Source organism: Staurois parvus, unplaced genomic scaffold (assembly GCF_062004578.1).
Source record: "Staurois parvus isolate SC_StPar_1 unplaced genomic scaffold, SC_StPar_1.0 ptg000122l, whole genome shotgun sequence".
NCBI lineage: Eukaryota > Metazoa > Chordata > Amphibia > Anura > Ranidae > Staurois > Staurois parvus.
In genome coordinates, this window is record NW_028317918.1 from 10,358,353 (window position 1) to 10,367,436 (window position 9,084).

The 9,084-nt window shown below is 38.4% G+C and overlaps 1 long non-coding RNA gene across 2 annotated transcripts in view; it reads right to left on the bottom strand.

Annotated features, from left to right (window-relative positions):
* LOC149467139 (uncharacterized) overlaps positions 1-9,084 on the bottom strand; it is a 119,982-nt gene that overhangs the window by 87,014 nt on the left and 23,884 nt on the right. For both annotated transcript variants that reach the window (XR_016312009.1, XR_016312010.1), the window contains exon 2: positions 6,915-6,974. This is a non-coding gene — a long non-coding RNA (uncharacterized LOC149467139). The remainder of the gene's footprint in view (positions 1-6,914; positions 6,975-9,084) is intronic.

Sequence of the window (9,084 nt, forward strand, 5' to 3'; positions counted from 1 at the left end):
GACTTCACCCTCTCCAGTGCTGAAGACGGATTTAAAGTAAATATACCCAGTGTAGGTATATTTTCTAACTTTTCTTTACATGTGTTTTTATTAACTGATATAATAAAATATTTTGACAAGGCATTACGTAATAAGTGGGCCCTGCATTTTAGTTCAGGCTCTACAGTAAAGATACCTATTGCACTGATGTGTGGTAGTACTGATACAGACTGCTCCATACCGAAAGCACTGGTGTGCATAAAAATTAAGTTCAAATGAAATGTGGGTGACTAGAAAAAGATTTATTTTTCCACAGGCAAATGTTTAAGCTGAATGCAACTTTTATGCTGCCCCAGTACTGCAGAAGGCATAGTTAGATGTAGGTCTGGATGTTAGCAACGGAATGCTAATCAGTGCTTAACCAACCCTGCCTACCATGTCAGTGTATCTTATATCAGATACAGGGGCGGACTGACCATTTGGAAACTCAGGCACTGCCCGAGGGCCTGGGGTCAGTGGGGGGCCCCATGAGATGCCCCTAGTACCTTTTTCATAGGCTTTTTTGAGTTTGGGCAAGGACATAGGGGCCCCATGATCCTCTATTGTCCGGAGGCCCCATGAGTTGTCAGTTCACCCCTGATCAGGTATACCCAGGGGTGGACTGACCATTTGGGCACTGCCCGAGGGCACAGGGTCAGTAGGGGGCCCCATGAGATGCCCCTAATACCTTTCATAGGCTTTTTTCGGTGTGAATTTGAGTGTGGGTGAGGACACAGGGGCCCCATGATCCCCTATTGCCCAGGGGCCCCATGAGTTGTCAGTCTGCCCCTAGGTATACCCTAATGGACTTAACCTCCCACAATATTCTTAAGTCCTGTACACAGGAAGAGAATATTGGATGAATGATCGTTTTTTTGTTTTTTTTTTGCATGCTAGTCTCATATCAAAAGTGAAGAGGATACTAAGGCTATGAAAATTCTTCTAGGACAGAAAGAAAATTTGGAGGTGATGTAATGTATTTGTATTGTATTTTCAGATGAAAACTACTTGTTAAACAAAAATCGTACGATCTGGTTTCGTGTAAGAAATATTTTCGTGCTTGTCCCTTCAAATAATTTTGGATGAAAGCTGTGTACTAACGATCAGATTATCGTACGATTGCTTCAAAAACTATATATTTCATACGATTTTATGATTGTGTGAACTAGACTTTAGAGACCTAGTAGGGACTGCAGAAGAAAGATTATTCAGCTGCATCAAGTGCAGGCGTAATCTTTCTGTTTCTTTGCCAAAAGTAATACACCAAAAGATTCCGACATGTATATCCCTGATGCCCAACCTGCGGTTTGAGGGCCACATGAAGCCCTTTGGTATTATATCCAGCCCTTTGGTGACATCAGGAGCCTCATTTGAGGCCCCATATACCTTCTTAGTTGACAACCACTGATGTATACCAAGAGGAACTTGCATTGGTGGCAGCAAATTGGTGGACATGTGAACACGAAGTCCACATCAGAGTCCCCTGTGAGATATAAAAATACACCAATGTGCTTGAATCTATCTAACAACAAAATCATGCTATGGGTGAACATAGCTTTCAAATATATTTGCACACCTGGCTTATCATGTATCTGATCACTGATGTCTGTTTCTCAAAACCCAGAAGCAGTTCTAGAGTTCACACTGGGCTATAATGCATACAGTATTAAGAAAAATGAAACAATCTATGTTTTGTCTCACAGTATAGGCCATAAAGAGCTATAAAGGGCTATAAAAAGTTAGCATCTTGCAGCTAAATTTAATTACTGCCTTTGCTTGTTTTATCTATGAAGAGCCGAAAATGCTTATGTAGAGATATTAAAACATACTGAGTGACTAGAATTCTCACACTGTACACATTATTATAGCAGGTAAATGTATAACAAACAACTCCAAAAGAAAAATGTAATTGACTTTTTTGAAACATTTAAATGGCCACTGTATGGCCATATTTATTTGTGTGCAGCTAGTCCTTGTATTTTCTTTTTCAAGATTCCCTATTTTTTACAACAGTTATACCATAAAACGCATAAAACCTTTGACTTCAATTATTTTTCTGTGTTACAAACCCACCTCTTCTGAGACATATTTGTAGTGTATTTTTCTGCCTAATGTTCTTATACCTAGATATGGTCTGCCATACCGCTGCCCTAACAACCCTTGTTTACAAACTTCTGACAGGTCCCTAGAGAAAATGGTTCTAGTACATATATCAACAAGAACATTTATTGTTTATGGCATTAAAAAGAACAGCATCTATGCAAAATGTTCTAGGGTTCTACTGTTTTTTTTGTTTTTTGTTTTTCAGGAAGGCAATGTGAGCTGCCTGGTTGTTCCTGGATTCAGTCAATTAACTGACTTGGAACAATTATGCAGCTAAGAAAGTATAAAGGAATGGAAACTAAAGCACATGATCTACATGGCTGTCATGGGTCAGTTCTGCAAAATGCATTAAAACAACTGGAGCAGCATGACAGCCTGGCAATATGCATTTTCAGAAGGAAAGCATGGAAGCCTTCACATTCCCAATGACTACCAGGTTTCTGGATTAATATACATAGATCTCTTACAGGTATATAGGAATAAGAATAGTCTGTCTAAATTCATCTAAGAGCTATCCAAGAGAAAACAGAGCTGAACAAGTGTGAGAAAAGACACATCTCCCTTTTGTCTACTTGCTCATAGGAACCACAGGGATTCAACAAGTGAAAAAGTATTGTTGGACGTTTTGATTAGAAAACCAGTATCAGCAACCTCTTGTTAGCTGTCAGAGAGATGGTGCTCATTTGTTGCTTTCGTCACAGGTGACGTCATCAGGGGCACTGTGACCCTGATGACTTTGCCTGTGACAAAACGCATTGGGTGGAGCTGGAACACATGTCATTGCGAACGCATGAACTAGCCAAGGCCATCTTGGTTTTGGGAAAACAATCTGTACAGATTTGAAGTGCCTGTTTACCATCTATCCATTGTAAGTGCATACACCTTATTAGATCTGCATACTCTACTGGTTTACACTATGGAGAGTGTTTCACTCTTTCTGTCATGATGTCACAGCAAATGTGTCCAATTGTACACTGATCTGTGGGAGCATAGCTGTGCAGTTGTTTAGGAAAGTGCTTGGGAGAAGTTGGATATCCTTGTGGAGTGCATAGAACACTGTTTGACCAGTTATTACTGGGGGTCACCCAACTTCGGCATGCCCACCTCTTTTTCATACTGAGCTGGTGTGCAGCTTTTCTACAGGGATATTTAGAAGCTGTTGGGATCCACAACTGTCCTCTTGTTATTTATCGAAGATTGCTTGATTTACCTCTTGGCTCTTCAATTGGGACTTTTGGTTTTACACTTTTCAGCACTTTAAGTAATTTTTGAGTAAGTTTTTTTCTTTATAATGATTATGTTATATATACTTTTATGATTTGAAATTTTTAAATATTGTAATTTTTATATCATTACACTATTGTTTAATGTATTTGTGTGTACCACATATTAGAGTATTGTGTCACCTGCTATGTATTGTTTTACATTTGTGAGCCCTAGCACGGTTTTTCTTCAGTTTAAAGTGTTGCTAAACCCAGGACCCTGCATTCTCTATATCTGGCCTCTCACAGTAAACACTACATAGAAATACAATTATTTTTGTAAATATAAACTTCTAAATACCTTTTCTCATCATCTGTTAGAGCAGTCTTGTGACTTCTATCAGTGTTCAGCAGAGCACTGGTTAAAGCTTGTGGGAGGAGTTTTCTTTCTTTCTGCTCTAGGAGGATGCAGGACCAATGACCTCTGTCTGGACAGTGCTGATTGGCCCTGTGTTAATCACATGCACTCTCCCCCCCCCCCCTGTTTAGCAATATGCACCAAACTGAGCATGTGCAGAGTGTCTTCACACGATATGTCTTATCAGGAGATAAGAGGGGGAGACTGGAGGAAGGGGAGGATCAGAGAAGTCAGGATCAAACAGCATTTTTACACAATGCAGAGGATGCAGTGGATTAACTCCTTAGGTTCCACAGTGAGTATATCAAGCATTCTTTACTGCATATACAGGCTGATTGTACTGTTGTGGGTTTAGTAACACTTTAGGCATGTGCTTAAACGCTCATATTTTGGACATGGAAGCCTGACTAGGTGAGCAAGAATGCACATGTACAGTATATACAAGCATGCACATGGACGCTCCTCCCTCCTGCCTAGTACCCCCATAGCAAGCAGCTTGCTATGGGGGCAGTGTGTTCATTCACACATGGAGCGTGGCTTGACCCCTTCTCTGTTCTCTCTTCTCCATGGCTCACTGGTTGTGAGTGACAGTAACAAGAGCCAATGGCTACTGCTGCTTTAGTGGCCAATGAGGAGGTAGAGACCCAGGGGAGCCAAGGCTCTTGTGCACATCACTGGATCAAGATTGGTCTTAAGTAAGTTAGGGGGGACTGGGAGGCTGCTTCACACAAAAGGTTTTTTACATTCATGCATAGAATGCATAAAGGTAAAAAAAAAACCTTGAGCCTTTACAACCACTTTAAAAATAGCATACAGTTGAAAAAAAAACATTATAGTTTCTTTTTAGTAGCTAGCAACAGACTTAGTGGGTCAAAGGCATACCTTGACTTTCAAAAAACATAAATCCAACCAGATGTGGGAATTGGAAAGAGGTTGAAAATAATTAATCAAACTCTTATGTCCATTGCCCAGTTGTCTCATTTTCTTGCTCTGTATACTACATTATACATCTCTGTGTGCTGGATGTTAGCACTTTTTAAATGGCAGCAATACCATCATTTCCAACTTTGTGACTCACCATATATCATGTTTACTAAAACTGGGCCGTGGATTTGCTAATGCAAATCTGTGCTAACTCTTAGATGTATTTTATGACATTTAGCAATTATCCTGGTAAAGTGGAACTCCAGGAAATACAAAGTCTCTTACTGTATTTATGGCAGCAGCAAACACCCACCACTTGACCATTTGAACAGGAGAACCTTGTGTACTTGTCATTGTCGCTCTTTCTTTGTCCATTTCTGTTCATTTAAACATGCCCGCATGGGTGCAATTATGGAACATTTTCTACTACTGTCTGTTGGAGATTTCCCTTAAAGTCAGGTTTGCACTTGGGAAGTGGGGGAATTAAAAATGTGCATTTAGGCCACATTTCTACAACCTCCACACTGCTTCACCTTAAGCAAAAATGATCCCTGCTGTTGCCACATGGAAGAAAAACATATTTTAAATATATTTTAGAAATATTCTTCCCTAATATATTGACATATATTTGAAATGCTACAAATTTGGCCATATTCAAAATATTTCAAAATATATTTCAGTATATATATATATATATATATATATACTTTATGTTGAAATGAATTTTTATTCCAAAATATATGAAAAATATTTTTAAACATACATTTTCAAATATACTTTATGTCTTTAAATCTACAATTTTGGAATGCATTTACAAATATATGTAAAAATATATGTTAAAAAGCATATGTTAAAAAAAATCTGAAGAATATATTTAAAAGATATATATTTTTTAAAAAATTTATTTTTTAAATATATTCTTCGTATTTTTTAAAAATATAAAAAAGTAATTTTAACATATATTTTACCACACTTTAACAAGGGCTAGAACCCTTTTAGATTTTAATTACAGTCTGCATGATCTAACGCTGTTAATAAGAAAGGAACTAAGGCCTCATTTACTTGTGTTTTGCTTTCTGAAGAGCAATACACATTGAATATTTCAAATGCTACACTTTGGGCCATATTCAATATATATTAAAAAAAAATATAAATAAATATATATATATATATATATATATATATATATATATATATTCAGATATATTTCAATATATTTGGGAAGAATATTTTTTAAATATATTTCAAATATATTTTTCTTTCATATGTGTGTATTTTTCTTTCATATGTGTTTCTTTCATAAGCAGTATTTCGCACTGAATGCTACCCATTCGACTGAATCGGTGTGCCCCACAATATTCCCTTAACCATGTGTATGTCCATGTGGGTTTAAGCGTTAAAAAAGGTGCTTTTCAAATGCCTTCACTGCCTGCCAAATGCCCTCTGAAGAGTGATTCAATGTTTATTGCTCTTCAGAAAGCAAAACACAAGTAAATGAGGCCTTAGTTCCTTTCTTATTAACAACGTTAGATCATGCAGACTGTAATTAAAACCTAAAAGGGTTCTAACCCTGCTCCACTTTCTGTAAATACCCATTTAGGCTGGGGTTACACTTAGCAAGACAAATGCAATGTGAAAATGATAATAATACAATTCAATTATAATAATTTATCTCATTGTCCTGTCTAAAAGATAACAATTGGTTGCTATGGGTTACTGGACTGTACACAGCGTAGTTATATTGTGTAACTGAACCAAGTTTTTCTAAAAAAGCAAAAAAGAAAGGGCTTAGATTACAATAACCATCAGTGTTTCAAAGTCAATGTGAAAACACTGCTGTTGTTTTGATATCACATTGCTGGCATATTATTCAAATACATGTAAAAATCTGAGAATTAAATTGGCAGACCATCCAGTGTATTAGATTATTCTATGATACATTTGTCTGACTTGTGTAGGCTTTTATTTTATTCGTATTATTTACCGAATGTTCTTGATTCATTCATAATGCAAGCAGACTATACTGGGACCCCTGTATTGCTCCCTTGTAGCAGCTGCATGATCAGCTGCAGCTATTGTTTATATCCTTCGATGATTACTAACCAATAGCAATTGCTTGCCATATCAACTGTCTGCATACAATATGAAATTAGGTTTTACTAACCTTAAATTATAGTAAACTAAATAAATTCAAACTAAAAAGCAAAAAAAAATCTATTCAAGTATATTCTTGAAAAAAAGTACAGTACCTTCGATTGCTCTCAGCCTCCTCCAAATCTTCAAATTCTTTTTTTCGGAAAGCATAGACCCTGGAGAATAAAATGGTGGTAGCTGCAATTTTTTTTTATGTCATACAACTTTTGCGCAGCTATTTATCAAACGCATTGTTTCAGGGAAAAATACACTAAAATGAATTTTAGTGCAAACAAACACATATGTTATACTTAATTTAAAAAAATATAAAAGATGGGTTTGTGTCAAGTAATTAGATACTAGACATGTCAAGCCTTACATTTTGTCCACACCCATGAAATCGCAATAAAATCTAGTACCCAAAGTTGTTCATAGCCAATGCTTTAAAAGCCTTTACAGGTTACTAGTTTAGTGTTAACCATGGTATATGGTTCTAGATTTATTGCATTTGCTCCAATGCTTGTGGTGATAACTCACATTTGTAGTGTAATTTATGTTTAGATATACTGTAGAATTTGGGTTTGTACAGGGGTGATGGGGGGTGCTTTAAATTTCTTTTTTTACCATTTAAAATGTTTTCCTTTATTTAACTTTATTGCCATCACAAGGGGGCTAACAAGCCCCCCCAACAGAGGCAGACTGACCACTTGGAAACTCGGCACTGCCCGAGGGCCCAGGGTCAATAGGGGGCCCCATGAGATGCCCCTGGTACCTTTTTCATTGGCATTTTTGAGTTTGGGCAAGGACACAGGGGCCCCATGATCCCCTATTGCCTGGGGGCCCCATGAGTTGTCAGTCCGCCTCTGCCCCCTAGTTAAAGCATTAAGTGACAGTTCCTCTTAGACCCCACCATGTTTATCCTGCCCTCCACTGCAGCTAATCAAGCATAGATTATGTTTGATTAGCTGCATTGTCAGCTACAGGAGCCAAGGAATGACAGCTGTGAACCTGGAAGTGACATAATACACATCACTTCTGGGTTCATTAGTCGCAGGGAGGATTGGGGAGCTGATGTTCCTTAATCACCTTTTGCTCTCACTGTAGGAGCCATTGACCATGATCCTAGGCTCTCCAGAGGAACAGAGGAGCCCAGAAACCAATGGAAGCACCCCCCTTCATCACACTTTTTCTACTTTCCTTAACTACTTATCTACCAGGGCAATTTTTTATTTTTTTTTTGCACACATTAAAATCTGCCTTTTTTTCTGGAAATTACAGCAAACTCCCCCAAAGAATATATATTTTCAAAAAGCAGAGACCCTGGAGAATAAAATGATGGAGTTGCAATGTTTTTGCTGCATGCTATTTGTGCAGTTATTTATCAAACACATAGCTTCAGGAAAAAATACACAAAAATTAATTTTGTAAATTTTTTTGTAAAATATAAAAGATAGGGTTTTTTAGTGATTAAATACATACCAAACATGTCAAGTCCTAACCACTTGCCTACCAAGCACTTATACCCCCTTCTTTACCAGGCCAATTTTCAGCTTTCAGCACTGTCTCACTTTGATTAACAATTGCGCGGTCATGCAAGATTGTACCCATATGAAATTTTTATAATTTTTTTCTCACAAATAGAGATTTCTTTTGGTGGTATTTAATCGCCGCTGGGCACTTTACTTTTTGCGCTATAAACAAAAAAATGCAAAAAATTTGAAAAAAAAAAGTTTCTTTGTTTTTATTATAAAATTTTTCAAACAGGTAATTTTTCTCCTTCCCGGATGTGCGTTGATGAGGTAACACTTATGGGCACTAATAGGCTGCACTGATGGGCACTGATAGGCAGCACTGATGGGCACTGATAGGCAGCACTGATAAGCGGCACTGATAGGCAGCACTAATAAGGTGGCACGGATAGGCGGCACTAATAGGCAGCACTAATGAGGTGTCACGGATAGGCGGCACTGATAGGTGGCACTGATAGACAGCACTGATAGGTGGCACTGACTGGAATCACTGCTGGGCACTGACTGGCGGCACTGCTAGGCATTGACTGGCGCAACTGCTGGGCACTGACTGGCACAACCACTGGGCACTGACTGGTAGCAATGACTGTCAGCACTGCTGGGCTGCACTGATGGGCACTGGTGGGTGGCACTGGTGGGCACAGGTGGGTGACACTGCTGGGCACAGGTAGGTGGCACTTCTGAGCACAGGTGTGTGGCACTGCTGGGTGGCACAGGTGGGCGCACTGCTAGGCACAGGTGGATGCACTGCTGGGCA